Source organism: Triticum aestivum, chromosome 2A (assembly GCF_018294505.1).
Source record: "Triticum aestivum cultivar Chinese Spring chromosome 2A, IWGSC CS RefSeq v2.1, whole genome shotgun sequence".
Taxonomy (NCBI): Eukaryota; Viridiplantae; Streptophyta; class Magnoliopsida; order Poales; family Poaceae; genus Triticum; species Triticum aestivum.
In genome coordinates this window covers 52951834-52977526 of record NC_057797.1, presented here as the reverse complement: position 1 = coordinate 52977526, position 25693 = coordinate 52951834, and the positions used below count along the sequence as shown (strand labels likewise).

The 25693-nt window shown below is 47.1% G+C and overlaps 1 pseudogene; it reads right to left on the bottom strand.

The window, feature by feature from the left end:
* Positions 1 to 1969: 1969 nt before the first annotated feature.
* On the bottom strand, positions 1970 to 24658 carry LOC123191481 (galactinol synthase 3-like; annotated as a pseudogene).
* Between the last annotated feature and the right edge of the window lie 1035 nt (positions 24659 to 25693).

Genomic DNA, 25693 nt, shown 5'->3' with positions numbered 1-25693 from the left:
TTTCTGTCTAGTCACCCTGCATCCATCACGACAAAATGTTGTTTCTACGACCGCCAAGGAAGATCGACGGAACCTTTTGTGGTTGAGCTACCTTTCACGGTGTGGCCCATGCAAAGGAATCCATCGACAGATCGATCGCGAGATAATTAGTTAGCACATGACTGTGGTCAAATCAAACAACGAACACAAGGATTGCTAGCTATAGTGCACTGTGTCATCAGCTCAGACGGACAACAGAATGATGATGGAACTTAATTGGACTGTGCATTGTGAATTTGATACTACTATACAACATACTGCTACTAATATTATCCACGGCGCGAAGGTGAATGAAATCGTCGGCCTAGCCTGCGTGGAACAATCAGACCAGATCCCAACCAACCTTTTGTACGAACCCAACAGGAAGCTTGTATGCACATTGATCATGGACGGTGCAGCAGTTGGTGTCGCCGTTTTTCTGGATAACGTACGTACGTGGTGTGGCCGGTTACTTAATTGTATGCTCCTGCGCCGTGAGAACAACACGGCTGGCAGCAGAGAGACGTACGCGTTTTCCCCCCGCCGACGCGAGGTCACTCTCCGTCGAGTCAGTAATAGCATCGAGCAGTTTTCAATGGAGAGAAATAGCGAGTCTTGAGCTAACAAGATTTGGACGGTGAAAGCAGCCAAGATGGATGGAAGCGGCCGAAGCTGAGCTGAGCTCGTCCGGTTGGGAGAGTGCGACACCACAAGGTGCGGGCAGTTCGTGTCTCCCTGCCTTTTCCCTCAACTCTCTCGTTCCTAGTCGTCGTGGGCATGGCCTCGTTTGGACATGTGCGGCAACAAGACTTCTCGCGTATCCTGCAGCAACAACAGGAGCCGCTGTGTCTCGCCCGCAGCGTGACACAAGCTCGTCTCGCCGAAGCCTCGCAAACTAATGGACCAGCCCAAGTAGCTTTGCAGGTTAATACTTTTTTATTCTCTTTTGTTTATATTTTAAAAAAATAGTCCAAGTGCATGCATTTCAAAATTTAGATGCACTTCAAAATTTAAAAACCACACACAAATTTGAAAATTGTTAATGCAATGTAAATAAACATTAGCGTAATTATAAAAAATGACGATAGCAATAAACAAATTTTTTTGTTACATTTAAAAATGTTCACATGATTCAGAGTGTACGTGACACTACAAAATATGTTTATACAATGTAAAAAATGTTTTATAATTCATAAAACAAATTTTTGTACCATTCTAAAAAGTATAGGGTACATTTAAAAAATTGCACACACTTTCAGAAATATGTTCTTGATAAAATGCTCAGAACATATTAGGAAAATTTTCAAAAACATGTAGTATATGAAAAAATGTTAATCATGCAATTGAAAAAAAAGTTAATTGTGTATAACAATATGTTTCTGATGTATACCAAAATTTATGACGTGTATGAAAAAAGTAGACATAGAATCATATATTTCCAAAAAATGTTATGTATTTGAAAAAATTTCAACATGTAAAAATATATTTTAAATGTATACGGAAAATGTACATATGTATGAAAAAAAAAGCAGACAAAAAAACATATCTTTGAGCGAACCAACCTGTCGTTGGATAGTTAGGTGGACAGTGGTATCCCCAGGCTCCCAGTATTCAAGTCCTAGTGCTCGCATTTAGGGGCAGTTCCCACAATCATATCATTACTTTGAGATTTAAGAATCATTTTGGTCAAACATTCAGCTGCAATGTTGAAAATAAAAGGAAAGAGGGGGTCACCCTGTCTGACCCCCTTAGCACTTTGGAAATAGGTGCCTACTTTATCATATTTTTTTTGTGAGAAAAAAAACCCTCTAACTTGTTGCAATTAATCTAAATAGGGGCCTACTTTATCATTAATCTAAATGGACATGGTGCAATTACGTAAAACTTGTTTTGCCCAATTGCATCATTTTTAATTAAAACCTCTAACTTGGTGGCAGGCAATAAGAATGTCTTAATTGACCATGCCGTACGCCTTCTCAAAATCAAGTTTAGCAACAAGCCCCACTTGCTTTTTAACATGAGCATGCTGCATTACTCGTGTAAAGAAAGATTGTCATGCACAATAGATCGTTTTTTATTAAAGAATCCTGATGAACACTAAACGGTTTAATAAAAAAGGATTCAAACAAGTTGTATCTAGAATATCAGTTATATATGTGGTATGAGGATGTAGGAAGGGACAAACCTTACTACGCACGTCAACACATTCAACCAGGTGATCATGGAAATAGGTCGGCTAGAGGTCAAAGCGGGAAGACAAAGCGTCAACACATTCATGCATGGCACAGAAACATCGATCATGAATTCAGATATAAGAATAAACAGACTAAAAATGTTCGTACTAGGAAATCGATGACAAAGACGTACCGCTGCGCAGTAGTGGACGACCTTGACCTTGTCGAGCTGGACGTTCTCGGGGTGCCTCCAGAGCATGGCGAGCACGAGGTTGTACACCGGCAGGATAGGCTTGTACACGTCCCTGAAGAACATGTTGAGGAAGTCCTGCTCGGCGAAGGGGGTGGGGTCGGTGACGACGAGCTTGTCGAGGAGGGCCCTGGCGGTGGCGAGGCTGGGCTCGTGCACGAACATGCCGGCGTTGAAGTAGAGCGGCGGCGGGGGCACGCCGAGCTCGCGCTCCGGCCACGCCACCCGGTCCGGGCACTGCTGGCAGTAGCCGATCTTGTACTGCGGGGTGTGGCTCCACGTCTTCTGGCAGAAGCAGTCCATGACGGCGTAGAAGCTGCCCTTGTCGAGGTCGAACAGGTGGTCGATGTTGTCGAACACCTGGATGTCTTCGTCCAGGTACAACATCCTCTCGTACTCCACGAACTGTACGTGTTAGACTCTGTATTTAATGGGCCCACTTGTAATTATGTTATAATCACTATATAATAAAAAGGTCACCCCACGTTTGGAGGTGTGCCACAAACCCTAAAAACCCTTGTCTAATATGGTATCCGACCTACCGATCTAATGTCTTCCGCTCCGCCCCCGTCACCAGCCGCCGCCGCCGCCTCAAGCACCGCCGGCACCGCGGTTTCCTTCCTCATCCTTCTACCGCCGGCCCCCGTCCACATGGATCACTCGTTCCTCCCACCGTCCCTCGTGCGTCTCCTCAACGTCGGGACTGCGCCCTACACGGCGGACGGATCGCTCGGCCCCCTGCAGACTCAATCGGCGGGGTCTCTCTTCGTCGGCCCGGTGTCTTCGCTGTACGCCGGCGTCTCCTCTCGCTGCTTCGGCCCGGTCCCAGCAACCGTCGCCGCTGCTGGCTGCCGTGCACTCCCTTGTGCCTGCGCCGCCACCACCTACCGCGTCGCACCAGATGCGTGCGATCGCGCCTGCTCCGGCTGCCTCCATCTACACCGCAGCCGGCCCTACTGTTGCCGATGCCGCCCATGCCAATCACGGCGGCTACCCACTGTACGCGGCGCCGTACGGCCCGTCGCCACCTGCACGTCCTTCCTATGGTGCGTACCCTGGCCAGGGCGCGTACCCGGCTCCGCCGCCCTATGGGGCGCCCTACCCGTACGACCCCTCGCACCTGTACGCACCGGCTGCGGCGCCATCTGCACCAATGCCCTCTCCGACGCCATACGTGGATGCCGAAGCTGCTCTGGCCGCGATCTCCTCGCCGCCGTTTTTATTCTCGCACCTCCTTCCGGTGAAGCTTAAACCGGACAATTATCTATATTGGCGTGCTCGGGTGCTTCCTCTCCTTCGCAGCCATTAGTTGGAGGGGTTCGTCAACGGTACACTGCCATGTCCACCGCCACATCATCCGATGTTCCGTGCGTGGATCGCTCAGGACCAAGCCATCCTCTCAGCCATCCAGTCTTCTCTGGGTGAGGGTGTGGCCGGGCTCGTCCTCTTTGCTTCGTCCTCTCATGAGGTGTGGGACATCCTGGAGTCGAGTTTCTCGTCTTAGTCTACTGCTCAATCCATGGCCATCCGTGCCAAGCTTGGTGAAACTCGCAAGGACAATGGTACGGTGACCACCTTCTACAACAAGATCAAGAAGTTAGCTGACACTCTTGCTTCCATTGGAGAGCCCCTTTGTGACAGCGAGTTCACATCCTTCATCCTAGCCGGCCTCAACAGCGACTACGACTCGCTTGCCGAGGTGATTAATGAACGCAAGGAGCCTCTTCTGTTGGGTAACGTAGTAATTTCAAAAAATTTCCTACGCACACGCAAGATCATGGTGATGCATAGCAACGAGAGGGGAGAGTGTGATCTACGTACCCTTGTAGATCGACAACGGAAGCGTTAACATGGTTGATGTAGTCGTACGTCTTCACGATCCGACCGATCCAAGTACCGTTACTCCGGTACCTCCGAGTTCTTGGCACACGTTCAGCTCGATGACGATCCCCGGGCTCCGATCCAGCAAAGCTTCGGGGATGAGTTCCATCAGCACGACGGCGTGGTGACGATCTTGATGTTCAACTGTCGCAGGGCTTCGCCTAAGCACCACTAAATATGACCGAGGTGGAATATGGTGGAGGGGGGCACCGCACACGGCTAAGGAACGATCACGAGGATCAACTTGTGTGTCCTAGGGTGCCCCCTGCCCCCGTATATAAAGGAGCCAAGGGGAGGGGGCGGTCGGCCAAGGAGGGCGCACCAAGGGGGAGTCCTACTCCCACCGGGAGTAGGACTCCCTTCTTTCCTAGTTGGAGAAGGAGAAGGGGAAAGAGGAGGAAGAGGGAAAGGAAAAGGGGGGGCGCCGCCCGCCTTCCCTTGTCCTATTCGGACTAGGAAGGGGAGGGGCGCGCGGCCACCTCTTGCCTCCTTTCCTCTTCTCCCTTAAGGCCCATGTAGGCCCAATAACCCCCCAAGGGGTTCCGGTAACCCCCCCGGCACTCCGGTAAAATCCCGATTTCACCCGGAACGATTCCGATATCCAAATATAGGCTTCCAATATATCTATATTTATGTCTCGACCATTTCGAGACTCCTCGTCATGTCCATGATCATATCCGGGACTCCGAACAACCTTCGGTACATCAAAATACATAAACTCATAATGAAACTGTCATCGTAACGTTAAGCGTGTGGACCCTACGGTTCGAGAACAATGTAGACATGACCGAGACACGTCTCCGGTCAATAACCAATAGCGGAACCTGGATGCTCATATTGGTTCCTACATATTCTACGAAGATCTTTATTGGTCAGACCGCATAACAACATACGTTGTTCCCTTTGTCATCGGTATGTTACTTGCCCGAGATTCGATCGTCGGTATCTCAATACCTAGTTCAATCTCGTTACCGGCAAGTCTCTTTACTCGTTCCTTAATACATCATCTCACAACTAACTCATTAGTTGCAATGCTTGCAAGGCTTATGTGATGTGCATTACCGAGAGGGCCCAGAGATACCTCTCCGACAATCGGAGTGACAAATCCTAATATCGAAGTACGCCAACCCAACATGTACCTTTGGAGACACCTGTAGAGCTCCTTTATAATCACCCAGTTACGTTGTGACGTTTGGTAGCACACAAAGTGTTCCTCCGGCAAACGGGAGTTGCATAATCTCATAGTCATAGGAACATGTATAAGTCATGAAGAAAGCAATAGCAACATACTAAACGATCGGGTGCTAAGCTAATGCAATGGGTCATGTCAATCAGATCATTCAACTAATGATGTGATCCCGTTAATCAAATAACAACTCTTTGTCCATGGTTAGGAAACATAACCATCTTTGATTAACGAGCTAGTCAAGTAGAGGCATACTAGTGACACTCTGTTTGTTTATGTATTCACACGTGTATTATGTTTCCGGTTAATACAATTCTAGCATGAATAATAAACATTTATCATGAAATAAGGAAATAAATAATAAATTTATTATTCCCTCTAGGGCATATTTCCTTCAGTCTCCCACTTGCACTGGAGTCAATAATCTAGTTCACATCGCCATGTGATTTAATAGCAATAGTTCACATCACCATGTGATTAACACCCATAGTCCACATCGATATGTGACCAACACCCAAAGGGTTTACTAGAGTCAGTAATCTAGTTCACATCGCTATGTGATTAACACCCAAAGAGTACTAAGGTGTGATCATGTTTTGCTTGTGAGATAATTTTAGTCACTGGGTCTGTTATATTCAGATCCGTAAGTATTTTGCAAATATTTATGTCAACAATGCTCTGCACGGAGCTACTCTAGCTAATTGCTCCCACTTTCAATATGTATCTAGATTGAGACTTAGATTCATCTAGATTAGTGTCAAAACTTGCATCGGCGTAACCCTTTACGATGAACCTTTTTTCACTTTCATAATCGAGAAACATATCCTTATTCCACTAAGGATAATTTTGACCGCTGTCCAGTGATCTACTCCTAGATCACTATTGTACTCCCTTGCCAAACTCAGTGGTAGGGTATACAATAGATCTGGTACACAACATGGCATACTATATAGAACCTATGACCAAGGCATAGGGACTGACATTCATTCTCTTTCTATCTTCTACCGTGGTCGGGCTTTGAGTCTTACTCAATTTCACACCTTGTAACATAGGCAAGAAACTCTTTCTTTGACTGTTCCATTTTGAACTACTTCAAAATCTTGTCAAGGTATGTATTTATTGAAAAAACTTATCAAGCGTCTTGATCTATCTCTATAGATCTTGATGCTCAATATGTAAGCAACTTCACCGAGGTCTTTATTTGAAAAACTCCTTTCAAACACTCCTTTATGCTTTGTAGAATAATTCTACATTATTTCCGATCAACAATATGTCATTCACATATACTTATCAGAAATGTTGTAGTGCTCCCACTCACTTTCTTGTAAATACAGGCTTCACCGCAAGTCTGTATAAAACTATATGCTTTGATCAACTTATCAAAGCGTATATTCCAACTCCGAGATGCTTACACCAGTCCATAGATGGATCGCTGGAGTCTGCATATTTTGTTAACACCTTTAGGATTGACAAAAACTTCTGGTTGCATCATATACAACTCTTTTTTAAGAAATCCATTAAGGATTGCAGTTTTGTTATCCATTTGCCAGATTTCATAAAATGCGGCAATTGCTAACATGATTCGGACAGATTTAAGCATAGATACGAGTGAGAAACTCTCATCGTAGTCAACACCTTGAACTTGTCGAAAACCTTTTGCGACAATTCTAGCTTTGTAGATAGTAACACTACTATCAGCGTCCGTCTTCCTCTTGAAGATCCATTTATTTTCTATGGCTTGCCGATCATCGGGCAAGTCAACCAAAGTCCATACTTTGTTCTCATACATGGATCCCATCTCAGATTCATGGCCTCAAGCCATTTTGCGGAATCTGGGCTCATCATCGCTTCCTCATAGTTCGCAAGTTCGTCATGGTCTAGTAACATGACTTCCAGAACAGGATTACCGTACCACTCTGGTGCGGATCTCACTCTGGTTTACCTACGAGATTCGGTAGTAACTTGATCTGAAGTTACATGATCATCATCATTAGCTTCCTCACTAATTGGTGTAGTAGTCACAAGAACAAATTTCTGTGATGAACTATTTTCCAATAAGGGAGAAGGTACAATTACCTTATGAAGTTTTCTACTTTCCTCCCACTCACTTCTTTCGAGAAAAACTCCTTCTCTAGAAAGGATCCATTCTTAGCAACGAATGTCTTGCCTTCGGATCTGTGATAGAAGGTGTACCCAATAGTCTCCTTTGGGTATCCTATGAAGACATATTTCTCCGATTTGGGTTTGAGCGTATCAGGATGAAACTTTTTCATATAAGCATCACAATCCCAAACTTTAAGAAACGACAACTTTGGTTTCTTGCCAAACCACAGTTCAGATTGTGTCGTCTCAACGGACTTAGATGGTGCCCTTTTAAACGTGAATGCAGCTGTCTTTAATGCATAACCCCAAAACGATAGTGGTAGATTGGTAAGAGATATCATAGATCGCACCATATCTAATAAAGTACGGTTATGATGTTCGGACACACCATTACACTGTGGTGTTCCAGGTGGCGTGAGTAGTGAAACTATTTCACATTGTTTTTAACTGAAGGCCAAACTCGTAACTCAAATATTTTACTTCTGCGATCATATCGTAGAAACTTTTATTTTTTTTACGATGATTCTCCACTTCACTCTGAAATTCTTTAAACTTTTCAAATGTTTCAGACTTGTGTTTCATCAAGTAGACATGCTCATATATCCTCAAATCATCTGTGAAGATCAGAAAATAATAATACCTGTCGCGAGCCTCAATATTCATCGGACCACATACATCAGTATGTATGATTTCCAACAAATCTGTTGCTCGCTCCATTGTTCCGAAGAACAGAGTCTTAGTCATCTTGCCCATGAGGCATGGTTCGTAAGCATCAACTGATTCATAATCAAGTGATCCCAAAAGCCCATCAGCATGGAGTTTCTTCATGCGCTTCACACCAATATGACCTAAACGGCAGTGCCATAAATAAGTTGCACTATCATTATTAACTTTGCATCTTTTGGTTTCAATATTATGATTATGTGTATCACTACGATCGAGATCCAATGAACCATTTTCATTGGGTGTGTAATCATATAAGGTTTTATTCATGTAAACAGAACAACAATTATTCTCTAACTTAAATGAATAACCGTATTGCAATAAACATGATCAAATCATATTCATGCTCAACGCAAACACCAAATAACACTTATTTAGGTTCAACACTAATCCCGAAAGTATAGGGAGTGTGTGATGATGATCATATCAATCTTGGAACCACTTCCAACACACATCGTCACTTCACCCTTAACTAGTCTCTGTTCATTTTGCAACTCCCATTTCGAGTTACTACTCTTAGCAACTGAACTAGTATCAAATACTGAGGGGTTGCTATAAACACTAGTAAAGTACACATCAATAACATGTATATCAGATATACTTATGTTCACTTTGCCATCCTTCTTATCCGCCAATCACTTGGGGTAGTTCTGCTTCCAGTGACCAGTCCCTTTGTAGTAGAAGCACTTAGTCTCAGGCTTAGGACCAGACTTGGGCTTCTTCACTTGAGCAGCAACTTGCTTGCCGTTCTTCTTGAAGTTCCCCTTCTTCCCTTTGCCCTTTTTCTTGAAACTAGTGGTCTTGTCAACCATCAACACTTGATGCTCTTTCTTGATTTCTACCTTCATTGATTTCATCATCATGAAAAGCTTGGGAGTCGTTTTCGTCATCCCTTGCATAATATAGTTCATCATGAAGTTCTACTAACTTGGTGATGGTGACTAGAGAATTCTGTCAATCACAATTTTATCTGGAAGATTAACTCCCACTTGATTCAAGCGATTGTAGTACCCAGACAATCTGAGCACATGCTCACTAGTTGAGAAATTCTCCTCCATCTTTTAGCTATAGAACTTGTTGGAGACTTCATATCTCTCAACTCGGGTATTTGCTTGAAATATTAACTTCAACTCCTGGAACATCTCATATGGTCCATGACGTTCAAAAACATCTTTGAAGTCCCGATTCTAAGCCGTTAAGCATGGTGCACTAAACTATCAAGTAGTCATCATATTGAGCTAGCCAAACGTTCATAACGTCTGCATCTGCTCCTGCAATAGGTCCGTCACCTAGCGGTGCATTAAGGACATAATTCTTCTGTGCAGCAATGAGGATAAACCTCAGATCACGGATCCAATCCGCATTTTTGCTACTAACATTTTTCAACACAATTTTCTCTAGGAACATATCAAAATAAACACAGGGAAGCAACAACGCGAGCTATTGTCTACAACATGATTTGCAAAATACTACCAGGACTAAGTTCATGATAAATTTAAGTTCAATTTAATCAAATTACTTAAGAACTCCCACTTAGATAGACATCCCTCTAATCCTCTAAGTGATCACGTGATCCAAATCAACTAAACCATGTCCGATCGTCACGTGAGATGGAGTAGTTTCATTGGTGAACATCACTATGTTGATCATATCTACTATATGATTCACGCTCGACCTTTCGGTCTCCGTGTTCCGAGGCCATATCTGTATATGCTTGGCTCGTCAAGTATAACCTGAGTATTCTGCATGTGCAACTGTTTTGCACCCGTTGTATTTGAACGTAGAGCCTATCACACCCAATCATCACGTGGTGTCTCAGCATGAAGAACTTTCGCAACGGTGCATACTCAGGGAGAACACTTCTTGATAATTAGTGAGAGATCATCTTATAATGCTACCGTCAATCAAAGCAAGATAAGATGCATAAAAGATAAACATCACATGCAATCAATATAAGTGATATGATATGGCCATCATCATCTTGTGCTTGTGATCTCCATCTTCGAAGCACCGTCGTGATCACCATCGTCACCGGCGCGACACCTTGACTCCATCGTAGCATCGTTGTCGTCTCGCCAATCTTATGCTTCCACGACTATCGCTACCGCTTAGTGATAAAGTAAAGCATTACAGTGCGATTGCATTGCATACAATAAAGCGACAACCATATGGCTCCTGCCAGTTGCCGATAACTCGGTTACAAAACATGATCATCTCATACAATAAAATTTAGCATCATGTCTTGACCATATCACATCACAACATGCCCTGCAAAAACAAGTTAGACGTCCTCTACTTTGTTGTTGCAAGTTTTACGTGGCTGCTACGGGCTTAAGCAAGAACCAATCTTACCTACGCATCAAAACCACAACGATAGTTTGTCAAGTTGGTGCTGTTTTAACCTTCGCAAGGACCGGGCGTAGCCACACTCGGTTCAACTAAAGTTGGAGAAACTGTCACCCGCTAGCCACCTTTGTGCAAAGCACGTCGGGAGAACCGGTCTCACGTAAGCGTACGCGTAATGTCGGTCCGGGCCGCTTCGTCCAACAATACCGCCGAACCAAAGTATGACATGCTGGTAAGCAGTATGACTTATATCGCCCACAACTCACTTGTGTTCTACTCGTGCATATAACATCAACATATAAAACCTAGGCTCGGATGCCACTGTTGGGTAACGTAGTAATTTCAAAAAAATTCCTACGCACACGCAAGATCATGGTGATGCATAGCAACGAGAGGGGAGAGTGTGATCTATGTACCCTTGTAGATCGACAATGGAAGCGTTAACGTGGTTGATGTAGTTGTGCGTCTTCACGATCCGACCGATCCAAGTACCGTTACTCCGGTACCTCCGAGTTCTTGGCACACGTTCAGCTCGATGACGATCCCCGGGCTCCGATCCAGCAAAGCTTCGAGGATGAGTTCCATCAGCACGACGGCGTGGTGATGATCTTGATGTTCAACTGTCGCAGGGCTTCGCCTAAGCACTGCTACAATATGATCGAGGTGGAATATGATGGAGGGGGGCACCGCACACGGCTAAGGAACGATCACGAGGATCAACTTGTGTGTCCTAGGGTGCCCCCCTGCCCCTGTATATAAAGGAGCCAAGGGGAGGGGGCGGCCGGCCAAGGAGGGCGCACCAAGGGGGAGTCCTACTCCCACCGGGAGTAGGACTCCCTTCTTTCGTAGTTGGAGAAGGAGAAGGGGAAAGAGGAGGAAGAGGGAAAGGAAAAGGGGGGGGGGGGGGGCGCCGCCCCCCTTCCCTTGTCCAATTCGGACTAGGAAGGGGAGGGGCGCACAGCCACCTCTTGCCTCCTTTCCTCTTCTCCCTTAAGGCCCATGTAGGCCCAATAACCCCCCGGGGGGTTCCGGTAACCCCCCCTGTACTTCGGTAAAATCCCAATTTCACCCAGAATGATTCCGATATCCAAATATAGGCTTCCAATATATCGATCTTTATGTCTCGACCATTTCAAGACTCCTCGTCATGTCCATGATCACATCCGGGACCCCGAACAACCTTCGGTACATCAAAATACATAAACTCATAATGAAACTGTCATCGTAATGTTAAGCGTGCGGACCCTACGGTTCGAGAACAATGTAGACATAACCGAGACACGTCTCCGGTCAATAACCAATAGCGGAACCTGGATGCTCATATTGGTTCCTACATATTCTACGAAGATCTTTATCGGTCAGACCGCATAACAACATACGTTGTTCCCTTTGTCATCGGTATGTTACTTGCCCGAGATTCGATCGTCAGTATCTCAATACCTAGTTCAATCTCATTACCGGCAAGTCTCTTTACTCGTTCCGTAATACATCATCTCACAACTAACTCATTAGTTGCAATGCTTGCAAGGCTTATGTGATGTGCATTACCGAGAGGGCCCAGAGATACCTCTCCGACAATCGGAGTGACAAATCCTAATCTCGAAATACGCTAACCCAACATGTACCTTTGGAGACACCTGTAGAGCTCCTTTATAATCACCTAGTTACGTTGTGACGTTTGGTAGCACACAAAGTGTTCCTCCGGCAAACGGGAGTTTCATAATCTCATAGTCATAGGAACATGTATAAGTCATGAAGAAAGCAATAGCAACATACTAAACGATCGGGTGCTAAGCTAATGGAATGGGTCATGTCAATCAGATCATTCAACTAATGATGTGATCCCGTTAATCAAATAACAACTCTTTGTCCATGGTTAGGAAACATAACCATCTTTGATTAACGAGCTAGTCAAGTAGAGGCATACTAGTGACACTCTGTTTGTTTATGTATTCATACATGTATTATGTTTCTGGTTAATACAATTCTAACTTGAATAATAAACATTTATCATGAAATAAGGAAATAAATAATAACTTTATTATTGCCTCTAGGGCATATTTCCTTCATCTTCGTCCTCAAGAACTCTACAGCCGTCTCTTGTCAACGGAGCAACGGCTCAACGCGCGCTGCCCCGACGTCTCCATCGACTCCTCCGTCAACGCCATGTACCGCGACAAAGGCGGTGGCCGTGGCCCCTCTACAGCTTCCTCGGGAGGAGGGGGCAAGTCCGGTGGTGGTGCGCCCTCGGCACAACAGCAGCAGGCCCCGCGTTCTGGTGCCCCAGTAGTCGTCGTTGACGGCCGCGCCTGCGCCTGCTGTACCGCCTGTGGTGCGGCTCAGCCATGTCAGCTCTATGGCCTGCCTCGCCATGTCGCCTCTTGCTGTCATCGCCGGTTCAAGACGGACTTCCTTGGCCTCGGCAATTATGGCAAGGGCAACGAGCGTCAAGTTAACATGGCGCAACAGGGTCACACCCCTTCTTATCCTGTTGATCCTTCTTGGTACATGGATACTGGAGCAACCACGCACGTCACGAACGAGCTGGGCAAGCTAACTGTCCAGCAGCCTTACCGTGGGCATGACAAGGTTCACACAGCTAACGGGGCAAGTATGCACATTTCGCATGTTGGTCAGGCATCACTTCGCACAAACACCTCTAGGACATTGCATCTTAGAAATGTTCTTCGTGTTCCCACAGTTGCACGTAATTTACTCTCTATTCCTAAACTTACACAGGATAATAATGTTTTCTATGAGTTTCACCCGTTTCATCTCTTTGTTAAGGATCGTGCTACGAGGAACATACTTTTTAGAGGTCGCTACCGCCATGGTCTATATGCTCTTGATGCCCCCACCGACGTTCCCGCTCCTGCTGCTGCGTTCCAAGTCTTCAGTGGCGTTCGTGTGTCTCCATCACTATGGCACTCTTGTCTTGGTCACCCAGCATCTCCCATTGTTCGCCATGTCCTCCATCGTCATGAGCTACCGTCCGAGTCTAGTAATAAAGATGTCACTGTCTGTGATGCCTGCCAGCAAGGCAAGAGTCATCAGTTACCTTTTTCTGTTTCTACACATATAGTCAAAACTCCTCTTGAGCTTGTGTTTTCCGATGTATGGGGTCCTGCCCAGCTGTCCGTTAGTGGGCACAAATATTATGTCAGTTTCATTGATGCTTATAGTCGCTTTACCTGGATTTATCTTCTTAAGCATAAGTCTGATGTGTTTAATGTGTTTTTACAATTTCAAGCACATGTTGAGAGACTCCTAGATCATAAAATCATTCATGTACAGTCAGACTGGGGGGGGGGGGTGAATACCGCAACCTCAGTACTTTCTTTGAAAAACTTAGAATTGCTCATCGTGTTTCTTGCCCACATACACATCAGCAAAATGGTTCAGCTGAACGTAAGCACCGTCATATTGTTGAAACTGGGTTAACCTTGCTTGCTCATGCCTATGTCCCGTTTCGTTTTTGGAGCGATGCTTTTACTACAGCCTGTTTTCTTATAAATAGGCTTCCTTCGCGGCTCCTTCATATGAAAACTCCACTTGAACTCTTGCTTGGTCAGACTCCTGATTACACGTTTCTTAAAGTGTTCGGTTGTGCGTGTTGGCCGCATCTCCGTCCGTATAACAATCGCAAGCTTGAGTTCCGATCAAAGAAGTGTGTCTTTCTGGGGTATAGTTCTGTTCACAAAGGGTATAAGTGCCTTCATGTCCGGTCTAATCATGTGTATATCTCCCGAGATGTTGTTTTTGATGAGCACGTTTTCCCCTTTGCTGTTCTTCCCTCACCTGACACAAGCTCCACACCGCCAGTGCACCCATCCACTATATTGCCTGATCAATTTGTAGATGCTGCACATTCGCCCTCTTTGTTGTCTAACCATGGTGCAGGTATTGGGAGATGTGTGCGGCTTGAGCTCCTGGATGAGGTTGACACTCCGGCTCCCTCGTCCCCGACAGCTACGTCATCACCACCCACTCACGTCGATCGGCTGGCTTCGTGCATGTCCCATGCAACGAGCCCGCCTGTGCCCGTGACCGCGGCTGCTGCACCGCGCGTCACCACTCCGGCCCAGCCGCCGCTTCTGCTGACTGGCGCGTCGGCCCAGCAGCCCGTCACATCTGCGCCGGCATCCTCGTCATCGACGCCTAGTCCGTCACCTGCACCGACGCATGGGCCGTCCCCGCCTGGGAGTCCCCCGCCATCGACGCCTGGGCCGTCTTCGCCTGGGAGTTCCGCGTCATCCTCGTCGCCTGTGCGGCACTTGTCCCGCTCGCCTAGATCGGCGTCGCCCTCGAGTGGGTCGGCGTCTCCTGCTGTGTCTTCCTCGTCACCGCCACCGACTGCATCAGCCTCTGCCATGATGGATGCTGCGTCCACTTCATCATCCTCACCATCGGTTTCGCCACCTGCTTCGCCCCCAGTGTTGCGTCCTCATACACGTAGCAAAAGTGGGGTGTTTCGTCCTAAGGAACGCAAGGATGGCACGGTGGCCTGGCTTGCGGCTTGCATGGTGCAGGCACAGTCCGACCCTACTGCTGAGCCTCGGCATTTTCAGGCTGCCCTGAGTATCCCTCACTGGCGTACTGCGATGGAACAAGAATACCACGCTCTTCTTAAGAATGAAATGTGGCGACTGGTTCCTCCCAAGGCTGGTGTCAACATCATTGACTCAAAGTGGGTCTTCAAGGTAAAGAAACATGCTGATGGTTCTATCGAGAGATACAAGGCTCGACTGGTTGCTAAAGGATTCAAACAACGCCATGGCCTTGATTATGAGGACACCTTCAGTCCAGTGGTCAAACCGACCACGATTCGGCTTCTGCTCTCACTGGCAATTACCCGTGGGTGGTCTCTTCGTCAGCTTGATGATCAGAATGCTTTCCTTCATGGTGTTCTTGAGGAGGAGGTTTACATGCGTCAGCCTCCCGGTTTTGTTGATCCAGCTCGTCCGCATCATCTATGTCGTCTTGTTAAGGCACTCTATGGTCTGAAGTAGGCTCCGCGCGCTTGGCATGCGCGTCTTGGCACCACTCTTCGGGCTCATGGATTTGTTCCCTCTCTGGCCGATACCTCGTTATTTCTTCTTCAGCGACCTATAGTTACTATGTACCTACTGGTCTATGTTGACGATATCATCTTGGTCAGTTCCTCGGACTATGCTGCGGATCGCTTGGTTTCTGCTTTGAGTGCTGACTTTGCGGTTAAGGATCTTGGGAAGCTTCACTATTTCCTTGGCCTTGAAGTATTTTCCTCTGGTTCTGGCTTGACTCTCACTCAGCAGAAGTATTCTCTCGATATTCTTCGGAGGTCTGGTATGCTCCAGTGCAAGACAGCTACTACACCAATGTCCTCCACTGACCGACTATATGCTCTCGATGGTTCTCTCCTCCCTGCTGATGAGGCTACTGAGTATCGCAGTATTGTTGGTGGCTTGCAGTACTTGACTATCACTCGTCCTGATATCTCCTATGCGGTCAACCGGGTCTGCCAGTTTCTTCATGCTCCTCGAGACTCTCACTGGGCTGCAGTTAAGCGCATTTTGCGTTACATCCGGTCCACTTCTTCTTATGGCTTGCATCTACAACCGGCCCCCTCTGGCGTTCTCTCTGCGTTCTCTGATGCGGACTGGGCTGGGAGTCCGGATGACAGACGATCAATGGGGGGATATGCAGTGTTCCTTGGTTCGAACTTGATCGACTGGAGTGCTCGTAAACAAGCAACGGTGTCCCGCAGTAGCACTGAAGCTGAGTACAAAGCAGTTGCAAATGCCACAGCAGAGCTTATTTGGATACAGTTTTTGCTCAGAGAGTTGAAGATTCCTCAGAAGCAGCAGCCGGTGTTTTGGTGTGATAACATTGGGGCGACGTATTTATCTTCAAATCCAGTCTTTCATGCTCGCACCAAACACATTGAACTTGATTACCATTTTGTCAGGGAACGTGTTGCCCAGAAACTGCTTCTTATCAAGTTCATCTCCTCGAAAGATCAACTTGCTGACATCTTCATGAAGCCACTGCCTCTTCCTCAGTTTGAAGGGTGTAGGCGCAATCTCAACCTAGTGAATTCTTCTGAGCATGGTTAAGATTGAGGGAGGGTGTTAGACTTTTTATATACTGGGCCCCACTTGTAATTATGTTGTACATCACTATATAATGGAAAGGTCACCCCACGTTTGGAGGTGTGCCACAAACCCTAAAACCCTTGTCTAATAGTACGTACACCAGAATCACTACCGGACTCGCGGTCTATGCCTACGGCTAGGGGCCGTCGGCATAGGTCCTTTGCCGTCGGCATAGATCTATGCCTACGGCTGCCGTCGGCATAGACCCGTCGGCGTAGATATCGTCAGCGTAGTCTTGTCAGACCGTTGGCGTAGTATAGCCGTCGGCATAGGGACCTATGCCGACGGCCGGGATTAGCCGTCGGCATAGTTTAGCCATTGACAGTGTTTTTCCGTCTGATGGCAACGGACAGCGCCGTCAAAAGCGCTGACGAGTCATGGGACGCCACGTGGCAGAGGTACGCTGACGGCTTGGCCGTCGGCATAGGTAGAAATCTATGCCGATGGCCTAGCCATCGGCGTACCTCTGCCACGTGGCGTCCCGTGGTGCTCCTGGTGGCAGTGCTATGCCTACGGCAAAGCCGTCGGCATAGATGGAATCTATGCCGATGACTTTGCCGTAGGCATAGCCCTGCCACCAGGAGAAACCAGGACACATGGCAGGACTATGCCTACGGCAAAGCCGTCGGCATAGATGAAAATCTATGCCGACGGCATTGCCGTAGGCATAGATCTGCCACGTGGCAAGCCCTGGTAACTCCTCGGCTTATATATGCCGACGGCTTGCCGTAGGCATAGTTTTTTTATTTTTTTGTTATTTTCCCTTTTTCTCTTTTTCAATTCATTTGACAGCATTTCAAAGCAGAATAATATGGAATTATGCAGAAATATGACAGTTCATCATCTAAACATACTCAAGTTCATCATCTAAACATACTCAAGTTCATCATCATCATCTAAACATAGTCAAGTTCATCATCATCATCTAAAGATCATCACTGGCGGAAGTTCATGAACATAAAAGTAGTGCAAGACATGGAACATCATAAAGTAGCAACATGAAAGGCATGGCACGACGACCACATGCACGGAATCATCATCGACATCAAGCAAGACCACCTCCGCCAAAACCACCCCGAAGACCACCTCCGCCAAAACCACCACCACCAAGACCACCTCCGCCAAAACCGCCACCGCGACCACCATCACTCTGCCAGATCGGAGTGACTGGGGTCGATGGAGTAGTAGTCGAGCCACCGGTCCCCTACATGTTTCAGAAAAGATTCTAACGGTAAATATGCTATGATAGTGTTGAATGAACGAGAACTAGTTTGCCAGTAGTTAGGCAAATTTACTAACCGGACCATCACTTCCTAGTGCCACCCATTCATCGAACGTGGGCACGTGTGGGGGTTCTCCCGCAGGTGGTGGTGGGGGTCCCATTTGTGGTGGATCCGTGCGGTTACTCCAAGACGCCAACATAGCCTGGATGTTAGTTAAACAAGCAAACTAGAAGGTCAGAAGGAATGAAAGTGCAAAATTTTAGCTTGGTTTTAAGAGGGCAAAACTAACCGCCATCATCTGACGGTTGTAATCATCATTTGCCTTCACTCGTTGCAAGTACTCTCGCACCTCGAGATTCCTATGCTCGACAAAGGCCTTATATGCCTACATAATTTAGGTTGTTTCTAAGTGAGCAATGCTGAAAATGAACTGAGAATGCTAGAGAGAAAAAGATAAAGGGGAAGTACTTACAACATGCTGGTGGGTTAAGGGAGTCTGTGAATGCCCCGTACTCTCTAACTGGCTCGGGTTGGTAGACCGAAGCCGTGTGTACGAGATCGAAGGAGTTATCAAGCCATCGAAACACGGATACCGGCCATGTGACTTCCCCTGGATGGCCACCACCGCCGTGTCGTCGATCTGAGACTGGGCGACCTCAGGAACAGGAACATCCGGATGCAACTTCTGATAGTGCTGAGTGTAAGACTCCAGGTGCTCCTCAGTCTTGCCATAGTACTGGCTCTCGCCCTCCTTGGGATGACTCCGCTCGCGGGTCAGCTTCCATGACTCAATGTCTGAGAGCGGCCTCTTCAACTTGTCCTCCTGCAATGTCAAACAGAAGTTAGCTATACATAAGAACATGACGGTAAAGAAGAACAAAAATGCATCATGCATATAGATATACCTTCATGGCCTTGAAGCCCCAATGGTTCCTGTTTCCTTGGCCGTGTGTCCCGTCTTTTCCACGGTTAGCCCGGGCCTTGATGCTCTTGGCAGCAAACTCTGCATCGTCGCCGAGCCACCTATCCACCAAACTCGCCCATCCGTCATGCCTTCCATAGCACCCACGAGGAACAACCTATGCAAATTTTGGAAGCATAACATGTGAGCACGAAACATATAGTTGACTGCTTGAAACAATGATAAGTTAGTAATAGTTACCATCATGAACTGCTCCCTGTTCAAGGTAAGTCGTTGCCTCTGCGCTTGAGTTTTGGTCATCTTTTGTTGCAGGTAGATGTGGTAGTACTGCGAGACGGCAACCCAGCGCACCTCGTACTGCAACTGACGAGCTTTCTTCTTCGCAGCCGCAAGCAAGACCACGTCGGCTCTGGCCTTGTGCTCGTCAAGAACTCTATAGAGTTGCTGCAATCATGCATAAACCAGAAGCAAACAAGGCATGAGTTGAGTGATTCAATGATAAACTATGAATGAAACTGAAGACAAGTGATTCAGAAGAGAACTTACCCAAAATTTGGTGATCACGGCCTTAGCGGCTGTCCCGTACTCCGCGTTGCTGCAAGCCTCGTAGTGGGCCCAGCTCGTGGCCAAAACCCGCAGCTGCGGGTCCTTGTCTGGCCGCGGGCAGAATAGGCCAGGCCAAAACTCCTTCAATAGGACAGTGATAAAGCCGTTCGGTTTACGTCCCTTTCCGCGAAGGATCCAGTTTCTGCAAAAGAATCAAATGATTGCCATGTGTACAATAAAAAATGTTGTCATGTGTTGAAAATATGATTGAGAGGCACTTACTCTGTCCCCACAGGTTCAATGAGCCACTTGTGCTCCTCGATAGAAGGTGGTGTAGGTAGTCCGGCATTACCACGCATCCACCCCTGCGGAGCACCCGGTGGCAAGTCACCCCACAACTCGGGATCAACATCCCCTCCACCCTCCTCGCCCTCCTCCTCACCCTCCTCCTCGGCCTCCTCCTCCTCGCCCTCCTCCTCCTCACCCTCCTCCTCGCCATCAGGAACATACTCCTCCTCCTCAAACTCAGAAGGTGCCTCTGTATAGGAGGGCATCGAAGAATACCCTCCTATTTCGGACACGGCCCGGAGTTTTTTGCCCTGGCTGCCTCTCCCCCCTCCTCCTCCTCCTCTAGGGGCTCTCCCCCACCGCCTCCTCCTCTAGGGTCTCCTCCCCCGACCCCTCCACCTCCTTGTGAGGTGTCATCCTCGCGTAGTCGGGAGGGAACCTTGTGGGCTCATCCACTCCGAGTAAGTCCTTTGAATTTACTGAGGAAACTGGCGCCGCTGGACTTGCCCATGATTAGCAAACCTGCATTGAGAAGAGAATAAACAATTAGTAAGGATATCAATTAAACAAGTATACAGGAAAAACATTAATACCAGAAGAGCACATTAAGCATACTATTGTAATGATCATTAAAAGAACTTACATTTTCTAGAACCCATATGAATCATCACTATTGTAATCTATTTGTGGACCGGTCTCATCATCACTATCACACATATCTTCTTCGTTGTCTGACGGAGGTGGAGGCTCTTCCTCATCGTCAGCATCTTCATTTAACTTTTCAAGCATAATTATGTCTCTTTGATTCACAACTGCCTCACCATCAATCTGTGCGTCGTCGTTGTTTGGGTCCAGGTCAACATAACCCAAGTCATCATCCTCGTTGTTTCGGACCACATCATCATGTTCCTCTTGATAGAACACTCCCTTGTATGTCATGGGGTTTATGTTGTAGTAATCATCATCGTTCAGGTCCGGTAGCTTACCATGCAGCGACACCTTGAACACAACTTCCCTACCCTTTAGGTACTCTTTCTGGAGTGGGTAAGGCAGATAATATACTTGTGTGGCCTGGGTAGCGACGATAAAGAGATCAGCTCTGGCATAGATGGTTGATGGTTTAACTTCAACTAAACCAACAGAAGGCGTATGTCTCAGACCCTTTTTGGGGTCGAACCATCGGCATTTGAACACAGTGAGACTTAGCTGTTCGCGGCCACGTTTGAATGTAAGCTCGTATATTTTTCCTACCCTTCCGTAGTAATCTACTTTATTATCTCCTTCAGTGAAGACTCCAGTATTTATGGTTTTGGGATCAGGCCGACTGTTCTGGTGCTCTGTATGGAAGCGATACCCATTCACATCATACTTTTGGCATGTCATGACGACAGGGTCAAAACCCATGGAAACCCATCTCAATTCTTCATCCATTGATTTGGTCGGATCATTTCTCTACAAGTTTAATTGAAATTATAGGGTGCATGAGTTTAATTGAAATTATAGGGTGCATGAGTTTAATTGAAATAGGTAATAGGGAAGTGTGAAAAATTACTTTTTCCATGAACCACGCAACGAAATTTTTCCTTCCATCAGCACCCTTTCGGAGAAGAGCAAGTGCCTCCGCTTCAGTAGGAGGCAGCATTCCCGTCCATTCTTCTTCAACGAATCGACTATAATAAGAACAAGGGTATAAGAACTAGGCAAAGTGAACATAACGAATTGACTAAAAGAATGGTGCAAAGGTATTACCTCATCCACTCATCCTCAACTTCCTTGATGTTGTGCAAGATATAGAACATGACATCCTCCCACTCATCTCGTGGCATGAGATAAGGTTTCGAGCATCCAGCCCTACCACCTTGCCCGATGAATAGAGGCAACTTGGGTTTATACTTGGGTTCTTCTGTATTGTATCAAGACACCTTATTGTGCAACGTGGGAACATGGTCCGGATAGTAGGCTGTCCTGAGGTCTGCCACCTCCTCTAGGATAACTGCCTCAGCTATGGAAGCTTCAATCTTAGCTTTGTTTCCACATTTCTGTCTCAGATGCTTGTTCTGTCTCTCAGGGCCGTACTGCCAATGATTCTGCACAGGGCCCCCAACAATACCTCGTTCGGGAGGTGCAAAATCAGATGTGTCATCGGAGTAAAGAAGCCTCGCGGGAAGATCTTCTCTAGCTTGCATATCAACTCCGGCGCCTTCTTATGCATTTCTTTTATCTTCTCAGGACATACTTCTTTAGCACAAAGCATGCAGAAGAAATGGCTTAACTCCGCAAGCACATGCCAGACACGCTCGGGAACATAGCCCCGAACCATCACCGGCATAATCCGCTCAATCCATAGATGATAGTCATGACTCTTGAGCCCGGTCACTCTGCCCGTTGAAAGATTGACCCCCTTACTTATATTCGACGCATAACCATCAGTGAACTTCACGATGTGTTTCAGCCACTTGAATGCCTCCATCTTATGATCCTTTTTAAGTACGAAGTCAGCATCTGGCTTGAACCAAGATTTTCGACTGCCTGTGGGAGGTTGCATGTGTAGACGTGGTCTATCACAAATATTCTGTTGATCAACTCTAGCATTAACATTATCCTTTGTCTTATCAGGAATGTTGAGGATCATGTGAAAAAGGGACTCTGCGACATTCTTTTCGGTGTGCATCACGTCTATGTTGTATGGAAGTTTGAGGTACTTAAAATAGGGAAGCTACGTGAAGGGGGTAATGTGAGTCCAGTTGTGCGTCTCACCATATCCTTCAAAATTTTTTCCCTTTCCCTTTTCCGTTGCCCTCGCCCTCGTCTTCGCCTATGGCTTTGCCCTTGCCTTTGCCTTTGCCTTTCCCTTCACCGGCAGGCTTAAGAGCTTTCAGCTGAGCAAGCACATCCGCACCAGAAAACGTTGGAATCTCGTTTACTTCATGGACAACTTTGCCTTTTGTGAAGTTCTTCTTGTCTTCCCTATCAGGATGGTCTGGAGGGAGGAACTGTCGATGCAGGTCAAATGCAACATACTTGCCACCCTTCTTCAGCCAAATGAAAATCAAGGCCTGCATGCACACTGGGCAAGACATCTTTCCACTTGTACACCATCCGCAGAACAGGGCATAACCGGGAAAGTCATGCATGCAATATTGTAGCCAAACTTTCATCAAGAAATTTTTCTGCAGATGTCGGTCGTATGTCAACCTCGGGAAGTACCAAGAATGGTGCAAATCATCCACCAACGGCTGCATAAACACACTCAAATTCTTTCCCGGATATTCAGGCCCCGGAATTATAAGCGACAGGAACATGGTCTTGCGTTGCATTATGGCGCCGGGAGGGAGATTGAGCGGAATAACAAATACGGGCCAACAGCTATATGGATTAGACGACATACCATATGGATTGAACCCATCACCTGTTATAGCAATTCTGACATTCCCAGCCTCGGCTGCTTCCTCCGGGTACTCTATATCGAATGACTTCCATGCTTCACCTCCTGATGGATGTACAATTTTTTTGGATTGTACCTTTTCCCTTCCTTGTGCCACTTCATCATTTTGACAGACTCCTCGGTGATGAAAAGGCGCTGCAGTCTTTTTATAAAATCAAGATACCGAAGAACCTTCACAGGGATTTTTAGCTGCTGCTTCTAACCATGCTTATCGACCACCTCAATATACCGAGAGGAACCGTACTTCCTACAGTACTTGTCATCCGCATACTCATGCCTAAACAAAAGACAATTCTTTGGACAAACATGTATTTTCTCATAGTCCAAGGAGAGCGCCTTCATGATTTTCTTCGTAGCGTACATGGTTTTCGGCAGTTCATGGCCCTCAGGCAGGCTGTTAGCCCATACTCCCAGAAATGCTTCGAAGCAACCTTGGCTACAGCCGTACTCAGCCTTGACTGCCATCAGTTGCGAGATGGCATCCAGCACAGACAGCTTGGCACCCTCATAGAGAGGTTTCTTTGACGAGGCCAAGATTTCCAGGAAGGCCTTTGTGGTTTCCTCCGGTTCATTCGCTGAATGTGACGGAGGTGTCGGCTGTGCAGCAAAGACATCATCTAGCATGTCTCTAACCCCATCATCCTCATAACCAGCGACGCGTTGTCGTATCACATCCTGTCTACCATGGTCCTGCTGGGCAAAATTTATCGGCATATTAAAGTTGGGCATAAATCCATGCGTGCGAAGGTGCTTAGTCATCTCACTCTTATCTCTGCGGATACATCTCTTACATCTGGCACACGGGCATTCTGGTACCATCCTCATTGGACTACGGAATATCTTTTTCAAAAACACATCAGTTTTCTCGATCCACTCTCTTGTTACTTGATTCCGACGAAAAAACCCACTATACATCCACTGATTGTAACCTGACGGCCAGTTTAAGCCGACGGCCAGGACTGGGCCGTCGGCATATCTCGAACTAGGCCGACGGCAGCCGTAGGCATAGCTTTGGCCGTCTGCGTATGCCCGTTTTCCGGTAGTGAATCAGTCAACATCTATCGATCCAAGATGGAAGAAGAGAGCTAGAGGGTTAGTCAGTAGGTATCGTACCTCTCAAATGCGGAGCTTGGAGTAGTTGATGACGTAGTACGCCATGGCGAACTGGGTCTGGCTATCCGGCAGGTACACGGGCACGATCTCGCGGACGAGGCAGCCCTGTTCGACCAGCTTGCGGCGGTGATCCATGGGGACGTCGGGGAGCACGGCCACCACGAGCGGGTAGGCGGAGTTGACGGCGCGGAGGCCCTTGGCCACGCCCACCACGCCCATCCAGTAGTCGCCGGAGCCGGCGAGGAAAGTCACGTACGCCGCCTTCTTCGGCTCGTCCTCCACGATTCGCTTGGGCATGGGAGCCATTGCTCGCTCGATCTCTCTTGTCTTGCTTCAAAGAATGGATGAGATGGGTTCGTTGTGTGTTGTGGACTCGTGCGTGTTTGCGTTTGATGCTTGATGGTGGTGCCTGCTGGGCGCTTTATATAGGCGCCATCCGCGACGAAATGGAAAGCGTAAAAAAAGTCTGGACTGGAACGCTCTGAGATGGACTTTCCTACTATTTTCTCGACCCTTTCATCTAGTTTCCTTTTACTCTTGTGCGGATTTTTCTCGAAGAAGACGGCCATGGCCCCCATTTTCATTACAAAAATATCCCTTGATTTGTGGCGCCACCCTCACTTTGATATTGTTGGCTGATTTGTTTCGGTGGATAAGGTGACAAGAACCAAACATTATCTTCTTCTCGTAGATATCTCGTTGTAGCTGGAGCCAGGACATATGTCGGTTTTACTAAAAAAAGGTGAAAAATCCATGCAGAGTCTAGCTACTTCAACCGACCTCGCGAGGTGCGTCCCGTGAAATCTGTCCACGCCTTCCATTTGTGTCTAATCACCCTGCATCCATCATCACAACAAAATGTTTCTACGGCAGACACCAGACAGAGGAGGTCGATGGAACCTTTTGTGGTTCAGCTACCTTTCCGGGTGTGGCACATGCAAAGAAGCCATCGACAGATCGCGAGATCAACTAATCAGCACATGATGGTGCGGTCAAATCAAACAAGGACACCAGCTAGTGCACTGGTATATTATCAGCTCATGAAGATTACGGAATGATGATCAAGATTAACTCGGACTGTGCAGGTGAATGATAACCGTCCGCCCCGCGCCTGCGTACGTGGAAGAGCTAGGCCAGATCCCAGCCAGCATTTTGTACGAACTAAACTGGAAGCTTTTGATCATGGCCGGTGCAGCAGTTGGTGTCACCGTTTTTCTGGATAACGTACGTGGTGTGGCCGGTTAGTTAATTACACCTCCTATGCCGTGAAAACAACAACACGGCTGGCTGCAGAGAGACGTACGCGTTTTGCCCCGCCGACGCGAGGTCACTCTCTGTCGA